This window comes from Ochotona princeps, chromosome 11 (genome assembly GCF_030435755.1).
Source record: "Ochotona princeps isolate mOchPri1 chromosome 11, mOchPri1.hap1, whole genome shotgun sequence".
NCBI classification, from domain to species: Eukaryota; Metazoa; Chordata; class Mammalia; order Lagomorpha; family Ochotonidae; genus Ochotona; species Ochotona princeps.
Genome location: NC_080842.1, coordinates 72,590,218 through 72,603,795, shown reverse-complemented (window position 1 = coordinate 72,603,795; position 13,578 = coordinate 72,590,218). Strand labels below are relative to the sequence as shown.

At 52.5% G+C, this 13,578-nt stretch overlaps 2 protein-coding genes across 2 annotated transcripts in view; both read left to right on the top strand.

The window, feature by feature from the left end:
* HTT (huntingtin) overlaps window positions 1-13,578 on the top strand; it is a 358,005-nt gene that overhangs the window by 180,190 nt on the left and 164,237 nt on the right. The window lies entirely within an intron of this gene.
* The window catches only part of RGS12 (regulator of G protein signaling 12), a 68,975-nt gene that overhangs the window by 38,794 nt on the left and 16,603 nt on the right, over window positions 1-13,578 (top strand). The gene's annotated exons all lie outside the window — the stretch shown is intronic.

The following is a 13,578-nucleotide window of genomic DNA, read 5'->3' as shown; positions in this document are numbered from 1 at the left end:
CCCGTCTCTCCTGAGACTAGCCGTGGAGCAGAGTAGAGGCTGATCCTGGAGGGGACCCAGTGATTGCATGCAGGCCAGGCCAGCCCCCAGGGGCCCCCAGGGAATGGCCCGTTGCGTCAGGAGTGCAGTCACAGTGGCGAGGCAGCACACGCTGCCTGAGGTGACCACAATGGAAGCAGCTCTGCTGCCCACTGGAGCCCGTGGGTGCCACACCCCGAGGCCCCGCAGGCAGCCCCGCGGCAGGACCAGGGGCTCTGGGCTTCTGTCCCCGCCTCCCAAGGCCTAGGACACCAGGATGGAGTCCCCGAGCACTGAGCCCCAGCTCGACCAGTCGCTGCTTTCTGAGAACTCTGAGTTTGCTTTCTCTGTTTGCATGCATATATGTGCACATGTGTGTAGCAGCTTGCTGTGTGTGCACATGTGTGCATGTGTTGGGTTTCTGTGTGTACACGCGGGCTGTGCATACTCTTGTGGGGTTGTGTAGTTTGTATGCGTACAGGTGCATACAGATGTTTGTGGGTGTGTGTACACACGTATGTACCTATGTGTTCATGTGTGGGCTGCAGGAGTGGGAGCAGAGCTGGCCGAGGCAGGCTGTGCTGCAGAGCTCAGCCTTGTGTCCAGTCTGGGCCTGAGGCTCAGCCGGTGGCTCTCTGGCCTTGACACTTCCGGCTGCCTGTGTGCTGGCCTGCGCGTAGACAAGGTCTGGGGGCCCTGCTGTGTGGTACCCCAGGCACACTCAATCATGATGCAGCTCAAGTGGGGAAGCTGGGGACATAGTTCTCCCCAGTGGTGTGCCAGGGAGTGGGATTTGAGGCCCCTGCAGGCCACCCCTCCAGTGACCACAGCTCCAGGCGTGGTGATGGACATGGGTGGGCTGTGCTGCACGGGCACTCCACTGCTGTCAGGGCTGCCCCCACAGCCTCTCGTCCTCCCTCAGGAGGCCCTGGCACTGTCCATGCCTAGTAGGGGTGGTGGCGAGCTGAGTCCCCCACCTGCTGCTGCGCACACTGGGGGTGTGAGAGGCTCCGTCCATCCGAGGGTGTGAGCCGCCGCCCACGGAAGGTTCCTGTCGCTGTCCCGCAGTGATGGACTTGGTGCATGGAGCCGATAATAACATGCGTGGACCCTGACTGATGGTCAAAGCCATAGTTTATTAGTGGCATCAAACTTTATACACTGAGGGCCATACAGGATAAGGGAGGAAGTATTGAGCTCATCAACAAAACCATCAATGCTTTTGTTTGGAACTCTTTTGTCTTGTATATTCCACCAGGAGATCTCATATGCATACTCTCCACTCAACTGTTCTTATGCAAATGATATCCAGTAAGGTATACAAAAGGTAGCCATTTGGTTATTCTCCTCCAAATATTATCCAACCAACTGTAACCCTGTGCTCACTGACCTTCTACGGTCACAATGTCCTCCTACAAATCCCTCTTCTGTGTTTTGTAAAATTAGGCCTGAAAGATGTATGTAGGGGGAACATGCTCTTGGAAGAGCAGAAAAATGGGGAGAAACAATATTATATATTATATAATTTCTGCCGAGGTAACATGCTTTTGTGTTTAACCGAAATCAGAGTGGCACCAGGAACAGTGTAAAGACCAACATTGACATACATAGCAGCTGAGTTCAAACATAACATCAAAGTTCTTTACAGTTACATCTTGTTTAGCATTAACAGTTTTAAATTGATAAAAGCTTTTCAGGGAGATTCTTAACCCAATTTAAACTTTGCATTTAACAATTGAAGAATAGAAAAGTCTTAGGCAGGTGAGCAGGGAAATCCCCAACAACTTAGTGAGTGAGGAAGAAATTTAACTCTACATGGGGCTCACAAGCAACCCTGATGGTTGGTGTAAGAGAGGGCTGGGAGCCAAGGCTGGAACTAGTTAAGAACTAGAGGAAGCTCCTCCTACAATCCTTTTGTCTCTGAGTGCCTCCCGGGGCTCCTGGCTTAAGTTCCCAGGTCACCAGACCCTATGAGCAGGGTACTGGGCTGCTTCAATCCCTTGCGAGAAATCCAATAGGAAAAGACTGACCTCAGAGTTCTCGGCCTCCAAGGGCACTCATCTTCCTTGTGATCTCCTTGGCAGTCGGGATACGGTTCTCGATGTCCTTGATGAGGCAGATATCCACTGCTCCTGCAGTGAAAGCACATGGGAGGCCTCCGGGGGTCTCCGGGACTAGGATAGAGGGCTCCTCTTATCCTGCTCCACCCTGAGATCCCCCTTGCTCTATACACACAACCTCCTTTAAGAGGGTGTCAGAGTCGTCCTTGGATACCACCACAAATTTCTATGGCTTTTCTAATGTCTAAGGTCATTAAAATCTATAAATAACAAGTTACACTTAAAGTCTTCCTCAAAAATTCTAAGAAGGTGGAGAATTTCTCTGCACTCCTGACCTGTAGTGGAACCAGAGGAATATTAAACAAATTTAGCTTTTCAGTTCATAGAGGCAGCTCCACAGGGGGTTCCATCTTCTCCAGGGGCAGCGTTGAGTTCAAGGGAGCTGCAGCACTTTCGAGGTCAGATGAGCCATAGTTTTGAGGATCCATCAGGAAATTCTAGGGACAAGAGCATAACCTTTCCCACGGATTATTAGTGTTTACCAAATGCATCATAATGTCAAGGACAATTGCGCCTGATGCACCAATCTCTTAGGATCCCTCATGTCACCCGGTGTTGGGAGGGGTCTGGCCTCCTCCTCCTCCTCCAATGTCTCCTTAATGGCGATGGATCTTTCAGGATGAAGTCGCGAAGTTGTCTTACTGCAGGCGCTTCCTCCAGTGAATGGAGTCCAGGGCTTTACATTACCAGCTGGCACCCACACAGGCTGCAGCTCAGTTTCTGGAAAAACACAAACAAACCCTCTTCCCACAGTTAGCAAGGGGTCAGGACCTCTCCACTTGTGAGTGGCTGGGTCCCTCCATCAAACCAAAGACATCCAGGTTTAGCCTGCAAGCAGCCTCCAGTAACGCAGAGCTGGTGCTTACCAGGAGACAAAATCTGAAGAAAATTTAAGGTGAGTAAGGCCAAATTAATGCATTTACAGGGGTAGCATATTCTCCCCTCTGCTTTTAAAGCATAACTAACATCTTTGTGCTTTTACAATCCTATCAGAAAGCTCTGGGCATGGCTGCAGGTTGCCACAGACCCAAGGCAACCTGCTCTTGATAAACAAACAGCAACACATAACAATTTTAAACAACTTTTTACAAAGGACAAAATGTTAAGACACACATGTATGCGCGCACATACACACACACACACACACACACTTTTGGAGACTTGAAAATATTCTCAACCAAGCTTAGTAGTAGTGTTCACCAGAAACCAGTAAGTGAAACGCCATTAAATCAATAGTTTTGAACCAAGAAACTCAGACAAAAACATTGATCATGCTATGAAATCCCTCCATCAATCTAAAATTGCAAATTTCAGTCTTCCCAGCAATACAGCCATGCTAAGAATACATAATTAGCAACGCAAACTAAAATTAAACCTTCACAACTCCATGGATGTATACAACGTTTTGACACAATACAATTTTACTCCATTTGCTATTTGGCAATAATCTTAGTATAATCCAATAGCCTGGTCAACTGTCTCCACAAAACGGGAGATAGATCCGTTGGCATTCTTGAGGCCTCGTAAGAATACCAAGGGAATCCCTAGGATTTGAAACCTTTGAATTCTTAAATGCTTTTTTAAGGATAGCTAAAAATATCTGAAATAAGATTTGTTGTTGACATTAGCATAACACATGATAGATTACAATTGGTTATTGATGCGAGATCATCACTCAAATATCTTTAAAACAAATACAAAACCTTGACACATTAAAGGCAGTGAGAGATTTGATAACCAGCCAAAAACACAAGAATTACACTAATACATGCAATTAATACATGCAAACACTTTGTAGACAATGAATATCACATTAACTTATACCTTGAAATAATCAAATAGTGTTCGAGTTCAATTTTATACCAAATTATTTACGATAAAATTTCACATTTTTATTGAATGTCCCCCCAAAAAACCCTCAAGATTTACAAAAGCCTAGTATCTTCTTTGAATTCCAAGCTCCCAAAAGTTGCAATGGATATACAGATGAAGTCAGTTTGCTAAACATGTACCACAACAAAAGACCTTGAAATTGGTGATTATTGTGAAAGCTAGCCACTAAACTGAAGGCCAGCTTCCTCAGCATTATAAAATATTCCAAAAGACATGCGGTTACAACTTGGGTACATTAACAAACAAAACAGCAAACATTCACTTTATAATGATATAATGACATCACCCAAACACTCCTTAAAGCAAGAACATCGCTTTTGTTAATTTTAAACAATGAGAACTTAATGAGACAGTGAACATAAAAATTAACTTAATATAAAGACTTGTACTTAAAAATTAGTGTACATGATTAAGCAATGCTGTATAGGAAAAAGCGCTATATGAATAACATGCATGCACCACAACTGATTGGCATTTCAGCCTCCAGGATTTATACTTGCAGGGTGAGGAGCACAGGGGGGGCAATGAGACAGTGGCAGTTTTAAGTTTGTAGCTTCTCTGCAGATTCCCATTTTGTAAACCTGTGAATGTTTGGGACCTGGGGCTGACCCCTCCCAGAGTCTTCTGGCCACAGGCATCTGCCATCACGGTCAAATTTGGATTTACATTCTGCTTTCCAGTGTCGGCCTCTTTGGCACTTAGGACATATTCCAGGGGAGTGACTGTTAAAAGTATCCGCACGGTATTTTTGAGTTGAAGGAAGCATTCGGCAATCTTTTCTAAGGTGTCCTGGCTTGCCACAATTAAAACATTTAGCCTTCATTTTTTTTTTTTTTAAGATTTATTTTTATTACAAAGTCAGATATACACAGAGGAGGAGAGACAGAGAGGAAGATCTTCTGTCCAATGTTTCACTCCCCAAGTGAGCGCACCGGGCCGGTGTGCGCTGATCCGATGCCGGGAACCAGGAACCTCTTCCAGGTCTCCCTCGCGGGTGCAGGGTCCCAGATATTTGGGCCGTCCTCGACTGCTTTCCCAGGCCACAAGCAGGGAGCTGGATGGGAAGTGGAGCTGCCGGGATTAGAACCGGTGCCCATATGGGATCCCAGGGCTTTCAAGGCGAGGACTTTAGCCGCTAGGCCACAGCGCCGGGCCCCCTTCATTTGTTTTTGAATAGCAAAGTTTCAAGTGCTGCTAGGCGGGCACGGTGTTTAAACGTCCCTATGTTGCGACAGGCTTTCAGGTAACCCAGAAGATCCTCTTTTGAAAAACAGCCTGGCAGTCCTCATTCGCATTATCAAAGGCCAGTTGCTTTAACAACAATTTCCTAGTGCCTTCTCCCCTAACTTGTTTTTCAATGGAGTCTGTCAAACGTCTTACAAAATCAGCATAAGATTCTCTGGCTCCTTGAATGACTTTTGCATAACTGCCTGCAAATTCAGACCCAGTCTCGGTTTTCTCCCATGCCCACAATGCTATGTCTCGTATATGCATGAGCGCAGCTTGAGGTAGCTGTATCTGTTGCTCTGTAGTAACCCACTGTCCATCTCCAACCAACATATCATAAGTCAATTGTCCTCCACCAGGGAGTTGCCTACCTGATGCTCCTAAGGACAGCAGTTTTTCTTTAGCCACATCGCTTCTCCACACTTTCCATTGTAAATATTGAGAAGGAGAAAACCCTATTTTTGCTATTACTTCAAAATCATAAGGAATCCAGTTTGCTCCCTGGCTCCAGCCATTTAAATATTCCCACACATAAGAAGAAGTAGGTCCGTAGGACACGCAAGCCTTTTTAAAAGCTATGATGGCATTAACATCTAGGCTTTCATAGGTAGGTTGGTTATTTTCTTGACTAAGTATGATTGGAAAAAGCAATCGGAACTCATGAGGTCTCCGGGGAACATCAGACATTTGGAAACGTTTTTGATCAGATTTAAGAGCAAGACGGCATGGGCTGATATTTAACTGTTGCTTTATCCCAGCCTCATTTACCTCGCTAGAGAAATCCTGTGGTTTAACACTGAAAATTTTCTTTTTCTTAGTTCTGATTTCATTTTCAGTCACATTGTGGTAACATCTTCCAAGTTTTCTTTTCCTGATTTCCACATCTGTAGTATAAGGCCTTTCTCTTTTAGCTGCATTACAGTGGCATCTCCTCGTGGGAGGGTCTCACACATTCTTCCTCATCTTCATCTGTAGTATAAGCCATTTCTTTCCTAGCCACATTACGGTGGCGTCTCCCGTTAGGGAAATTTCTCGCAGGCTCCGCTTTGCCATCCTCATCTGTACTATGAGGCGTTTCTTTTTTAGCCATATTACGGCGGCCTTTCCTGTTAGGTGGGCCTTTTAAGAATTCCCCTTTCGGGCCTGGCGCTGTGGCCTAGCGGCTAAAGTCCTCGCCTTGAAAGCCCTGGGATCCCATATGGGCGCCAGTTCTAATCCCGGCAGCTCCACTTCCCATCCAGCTCCCTGCTTGTGGCCTGGGAAAGCAGTCGAGGACGGCCCAAATATCTGGGACCCTGCACCCGCGAGGGAGACCCGGAAGAGGTTCCTGGTTCCCGGCATCGGATCAGCGCACACCGGCCCGGTGCGCTCACTTGGGGAGTGAAACATTGGACAGAAGATCTTCCTCTCTGTCTCTCCTCCTCTGTGTATATCTGACTTTGTAATAAAAATAAATCTTAAAAAAAAAAAAAAAAAGAATTCCCTTTCTCTTTCTTCTTGTCCGTACTATGAAACACTTCTTTTTTAGCTACATTTTGGGGGTGTCTTCCCTTAGAGGAATTTCTTGCAGAGTCCCCTTCTAAAATTATAATAATAGCTCTAATTAAAGCCGATATAATCCAAAAACTAACTTGAATATCTTCTATCCTTCCGGCCTTTTCACCATTTTTCTGAGTAAAATTCTTAAGTCCAGTTTCTAGTGTCCATTCATCTGGAGACCAAGGATTATATTCACCAACAAGCTCTAAGTAAGAACGCAATTGCTGCCTAGTTACCTTCGCTCCACTTTTCACTAAAAAACTCTGCATGAGAGAGATAAAAGACTGTGCCCTACACTGGTTCTGGCCCATTGTCCCACTCACCACTTTCTGGGGGGGTCTCTGCTGCACTTTCTCTTCTTCTTTCTTTTTTTTTTTTAAATAAAGCAAACATTTATTAAATTGTGATAAAAGCATTCCATCAAATTACAAAACCTGAGCAAGAAAAACAAACGGCACATGCTTAACTGTAATTGACATTCAGATAAAATTTGCATTCCCAAAATATTAGACAGTAATTAGAAAATACCAGCCAAAGTAATATTAGGATACTTTTACGTGCGATCTCAACAAATTTGAACAGAGGCAAATTTTAACAAAGGTAAATTTTACAGTGAAACATAGCAGTAGATTAAGGATCTTAACATGTTTATTTTACTGCTATTTGACACTATGATACAAAAATAAGAGGATTTACTTGACATTTTTAATTAATATCTCATGGGCTGTTGAGTGCCTTACTGGTGAGAAGATTTAACTGCTAATCTCATCAATCCATTTTGTACATTTAGTAAGCATCAACTCTGCCCTACATAAACTTTCTCTTCTTCTTTCAAGCCCCTGTTCGGGCACCAGTTGTCGCTGTCCCGCAGCGATGGACTTGGTGCACGGAGCCGATAATAACATGCGTGGACCCTGACTGATGGTCAAAGCCATAGTTTATTAGTGGCATCAAACTTCATACACTGAGGGACATGCAGGATAAGGGAGGAAGTATTGAGCTCATCAACAAACCATCAATGCTTTTGTTTGGAACTCTTTTGTCTTGTATATTCCACCAGGAGATCTCATATACATACTGTCCACTCAACTGTTCTTATGCAAATGATATCCAGTAAGGTATACAAAAGGTAGCCATTTGGTTATTCTCCTCCAAATATTATCCAACCAACTGTAACCCTGTGCTCACTGACCTTCTAGGGTCACAATGTCCTACAGGTTCCTCCACCCAGGCGCCAGTGCATCTGTGTGTCCAACTCGTGCGCGCCCGTGTTGGGATTCTGCCCCCTGAGCATGGCTGTCCCACCGCAAGACCTGGGTGGCTCTCTCGGCCTGCCTGTGGTTGCAGGAGCGGCACGAGTCCCAGAGCCTTTTTTTTTTTTTTAAGCTGATTTGTCTATTTGATGAAGCAAAGTAACGGGGAGAGAAAGAACCTTTCACCCACTGAACTCCCTAAATGCCCACGACAGCTGAGACTAGACCGAGTCAAAGCCAGATGCTCTGGGCTTCGCCGTGGGTGCAGGGGCTCAGGCCGTCAGGCCATCCCCTCCCAGCTGCGTGAGCAGGGGGCTGGAGCGCGGTGGAAAGGGCCAGCACCCTGAACTGGAAGGCAGGTGTTGCTCGGCTGGCTGTGGCACCGCGCCACCCCCGTAGCCAGGCTCGGGCAGCGAGGAAGCAGCGGGGTGAGCGGCTTGCCGAGGGCCTCCAAAGGCTCCGTGACTGTGGGACCGGGGAGTACTCTGCCCCTCTTGCACCGTTTGGGCCCCTGCTGTTACCCTGGAGGCTGAGTAGCTGGTGACCTAAATGGATGGGAGGGGCTCAGGACCACAGCAGACCCCCGCTCAGCTGACGTCACAGAGTTGGCAGGTGTGTGGAGGTGAGGGTCAGCCCCACTGCCAGCAAGTGGGAGGAGGCTGGGACCCAGGCACCACAGCAGGCAGGGGATGCACTTCCCGAGAGGCCGGCAGCACTTCATCACAGCCGCGTGTCCTGGCACTGCGGCTCCCTGCAGTGTCCTGTTGCTACGGGCGACAAGGGGGTGCACCAGCTCCCTGGGCAGGGTCCTCAGCGTGTGACGCACGGACAGCCTGCGGGGGCACGTGGTCCCTTATAGATGTGGATCCTCGCCGGGCACACGAGCTCCATCCCCTGAGATGGAGTCGAAAGACGGGCTGCCCGACAGGATGGAGGCTGGCAGTGAGCAGGTGAGTGGTGCCTGGCCAGGCTGCTGCAGCTGGGGGGGCGTGGGGAGGCGTGGTGGGTGGGGGTGTCAGCTGTGAGAGGTGCACACTTGGCGGCACTTGTCTTGTGTCTGCAGCGTGGAGCTCAGAGCACATGCCGTGTGGCACCAGCGTGCGACCCCCTGCTTGGGGGAGCTCTGGCAGGTGCGGGGTGTGAGGGCTTAGTTTTGCTGAAATGCTGAACTTGCATGGGGCAAACGCTGCATCCTGTTTGGGGTGATGGCGAGCGCTGTTCAGTGTGTGCGAGTGTCCCTGCGTAGCCGGAGCCTTCTTGCTTCCTGAGCGTGTGAAGTTTGAGTCAGTGTGAAGAATAGCACTGTGTTCTCTTCATGGCGGCACCCTGCTCGTGCAGAGGGGCAAGTACATTTAGATTCTGCGACAGCATCCTGGCTCATGACCCGTGCTAGGATGGTGGGACCCAAGCATCTGATTAGCATCCTGAGGAGGGTTGTAGAGGAAGCCCCGGCTTGGGGCAGGGGGAGGAGGCTGGTGTGGACACCGGTGCAGAAGGACACGCCACGTCCCCTGGGTGGAGAGTGGACACAGGGTCTGTGGTGGGCGGGGAGCAGAGACACCTGGCTGCCCAGTGGGATGAGGGGAGTAGGTTCAAGCGTGGAGTGGGCTGAGGCTGCGGGGGTGGGTGTGGTGTGGGCTGAGGCTACCCTGGGGTGGGGTGGGGCTGCCCCGGGGTGGGGTGGGGTGGGTGGGCTGAGGCTGCCCCTTGCTGGGGTGGGTGTGGTGGGGTGGGTAGGCGGAGGCTGCCCCGGGCTGGGGTGTGGTAGGGTGGGGTGGGTGGGCTGGAGCTGCCCCAGGGTGGGTGCGGTGTGGGCTGATGTGGGCTGAGGCTGCCCCGGGATGGGTGGGCTGAGGCTCTGGTGTCGTGTCAGGTTGAACCGTTCACTCGCCCCTTCGAGCAGACCTCACAGGGTAACCCTGTTCTGAACAAGAGTGCCCAGAAAGCTGCCTTGCACTCGCTGGCGGGAACTGTCAGATTTCCTTGGAGACTGTGCCAGCTCCAAAACTGGTGCCCCGTGGGTGTGCGGGAGCCTGGTGGGAGGCTCCTGATCTGTGGGGGCAGGCTGGCCTGGCCGTGCTGCAGAAACCCTGGTGCAAGGGGCATGTGTGGGGACCCTGTGCCCAGAGCCTCCTTGGGTGTGGCGGATCCCAAGCTCTGCCTGCGTCCCTGCCGTCCATGGGCCCTTTCTAAGGCACTGTCCCTGCTAGCTGCTCCTGCCGGCTCCCACCCGCGTTGCAGCCAGTCTCTGTGGAGGGAGATGCCGACCTGGCTCCGAGAAAAGCCCAGCCCATCCCCCATGCAGCCGCTCCACTCCCCCTGCCCTGTGTGCGAGAGGGGCACATGCACGCAGGGCAGCCCCATGCAGACCTCAGCAGGCGCCTGGCATGGAGGTACAGGCCCAGCTCCTCTGCTGGCCCTCAGGCTTGTCCATCAAGCCAGCACCCTCACCCCAGCACTGCTGGCTCCCTGTGTGTGGCATGGAGGGGCAGTGCCCACCACGGGCTGCTCATCTGGGCCCGGCACAGGGGGGAGGGGCATGTGGGTTTTGCCGGGTGGAGCGTTTGCAGAACTGCTGTTGGCCCTTGGGGACGTCTGCACACACAAAGGTGTCAGGGACAGAACTTTCCAGAAACCCAGGTGCTCACCCATCCCACATTGAGGTCTCATTCAACATTCAAAAACAAACAAGGTAGCACGTGTCAGGAGAGCTGCGGGGGTGTTGCTGCCATGGCAGTATGCCTAAGACCTCAAGGACCTCTGTGTGTCCAGGGGGCGGGAGCCAGCCCCTGCATTCCTGGACGGCTTGTCCCGCCCTTCAGCTCTCTCTGGCCGGCAGCCAGGTGGCCAGTGGTATACTGGACAGGGGAGGAGTGGGTGTCCTGTGAGACTAGCAGGGTTGTTTGGGGTGGGAGCTGTCTGGGTGGGTGATGGAGCCGGGCTGCCAAGGGACACAGGAGAGGCAGGCGGCTGCCCTTCTGGGGGCGGCCTGAGCTTGCTGCATGCATGTGGGTGTTGTTGAAAGGGCTCCTGTGGGCTCTTGCAGCTGAATGTCTGCTTGTAGCCCAAATGCGCTAACTGCTCTTGGCAGCCCGGCCTGGCCACTGCTGCGTGCCACTGCTCTCTTGCCCAGACGCCCGGCGTCCTGACAAGGCACCCGGCCGGGAACACCCTGCCTGTGTGCAGGCTCTGTGCCCTGAGCCTGCCCAGCCATTCCTGGGGCTTAGGGCCGACCTGGCCCCACACTCTGTCCACCCTAAACCTGGCCTGTGCTCTGTCCTCCCTACCCCTCCCACTTGCTCGCTGGCTCACTCTCTTCCTCTCTGTTCAATATTTATTAGAGGGACCAGGTGGCACAGAGAGACATGTTTCCTGTCCGCCAGTTCACCCCCAGATGCCCATGACATCCAGGGCTGGGCCAGGCCTCTACCCAGGTCTCCGGGAACATCCCGGGCACCATCACCCACTCCCTGCAGGATCGGAAACGCAGCGGCTGGACTTGAACCAGCGGTTAGCTAACCTGCTGCACCCAAGACTGCCCCTCCCACATCCTCCCTGCGGCTGCTGGCCACACAGGTCCAGGCTGCTGTGGCCCTCCCGAGGCCCCAGGGCCCAGCGCTGGTTGCCATGTCCCTCCCTTCTGCTGAGGCCACTGCCTCCCCTTGCCACCCTGTCTGCAGCACGTCCTGGCCGGCCTGAGCGAGTGATGACAGTCCCGCCCTCCCTGTGCTAAATCAATAAACAATAATATACAAGATAAATATGCATCAGATGTAAATTGGATTGTGACATTCTTCAGGTTTCATCATTTTGGTTATTCATATCTCCATTCTTTGTATTCAAAGCATAGATACTTTGGGGCAGCGGCAGGCCTTTGGTGAACCAGTGGCTGTTTCCTCCAAATGGCAGATGTGGGAGATGATCTGCTCCAATGATTTCCCCTTTTCTCCTGCCACTGACAGCCTTGTCACCTCCCACCATGCGAGAAACAACCTCCAGGACCTAATTCAGAACAAGGACCTGGGGGGTGTGGGTTCAGGCAGCCTGCCCCAGCGCAGGGGCCAGCGGGGGACAGGGCCATGGGAGCCGGCGGCCAGGATGCTGACTCGGACCCAGCTTCCCAGGCGCACTGTGCATGTGGCATGGCACACATGCCCAGAGGGACAGTTGGCAGATGAGAATGAGGCGTCCGACCGAGTGCTGGACTTGACCCTGAGGAGCTGTCCCTGCAGGCGGTGAGAACGGACAGCCTGACGCACCAGGCCGTGCTGTCTGATGTCTCCTGGGGTGCACATTAGCTCGGAGCTGTATCGCCGGGGAGCCGGGACCCCAGCCCACGCCCCGAGTTGGGCATGGCTTCAGCTGCCGGGGCCCAGTGCCCACCCAGCCTGGCAGGGCGGCCTGCAGACGCCATCTGTGCCGCATGCCGGCTGTCGTGGCTACCCCCACCCCAGGCCTGAGGGGACGACGGGCGTTCATCTGCCCTGGGCACTGCGTGTTACTGGAGCTGCGTCCGGCCTCCACTTGCCTCCTTGCTCGCTGTGGCTCATGGGGTCTCTCCGGGAAGGGCCTCATCTCAGCGCATGTCACAGGCCTTGGAGCAGAAGGCATGTGGCTCCCGAGGCCGTGGAAGCCACTTGCTGCCGCTCTTCTGGATCAGGCCAGCGGCCGACTGCCTGCTCCTCAGTTGCCTCCGGCCACTCCCAGGTCAAACGGGGCTGCCCTCGCCCGTGCCCACCAGGTGCAGACGGGACCTGGCCAGCCCTGCTGTGGCTTCCCACTTGGGAAGCTGCCTGCCACGTCCAGGGCCCAGTGTGGGTCCAGCTGCAGGAGGCTCAGGACTCGGCCCTTGTCACACACGTGGGCAGCCTGGCCCGGCATGGCCCAGGGAGTGAACCAGCAGCCGGAACGTTGTCCGTGGCCATGCTGGGCTGGGCCGCTCGCCTGGCCAGAGGCTGAGGTTGTGTCTTGCTGTCTCCCCACCTGGTCCTTGTGCTGCCCACGTCGCTCTCCCCTGCCTCCTCTGTGTCTCACTGAGGCATCTTCTTCGCGGCCAGTGCCCTGCTGGGCAGTTGCAGCTCTGGTACCACCTCCCCTTTGCCCTCGCGGGTCAGTGCTTCAGCCTCGGGGTCACGCGATGCACCGTGTGGGGCTCGGTGAGGGCTGTCTTCGTGCTGACGTCTGTGCGGAAGGCCTGGGCCCCACCGGCTGCTCTGCCCCGAGACTCCCTTATGATGTGGTGTGGCCCAGGTGGCAGCCCCTGCGTGCAGCTGTGTGTGGGGGCATGCTGCGGCCAAGGTCGCTAAGCCCGGTGCAGCTCGGCTTCCTGGGCCAGAGGCTGAGCTGACACTGAGTGGCGGAGTGTGCAGAAGGGAAGGCGTTGCACTTGTCAAATTCACACACTGATGTTTTTTGCAGATGTCAGCAGTAACATGCACTTTAATGATTTATTCGAGAGGCAGGGCGAGAACTCTCCCTGCTGGTCCACTCCAGTCCCGGGCAGCCCATCCCTGCGCCTCCTGGGGCGC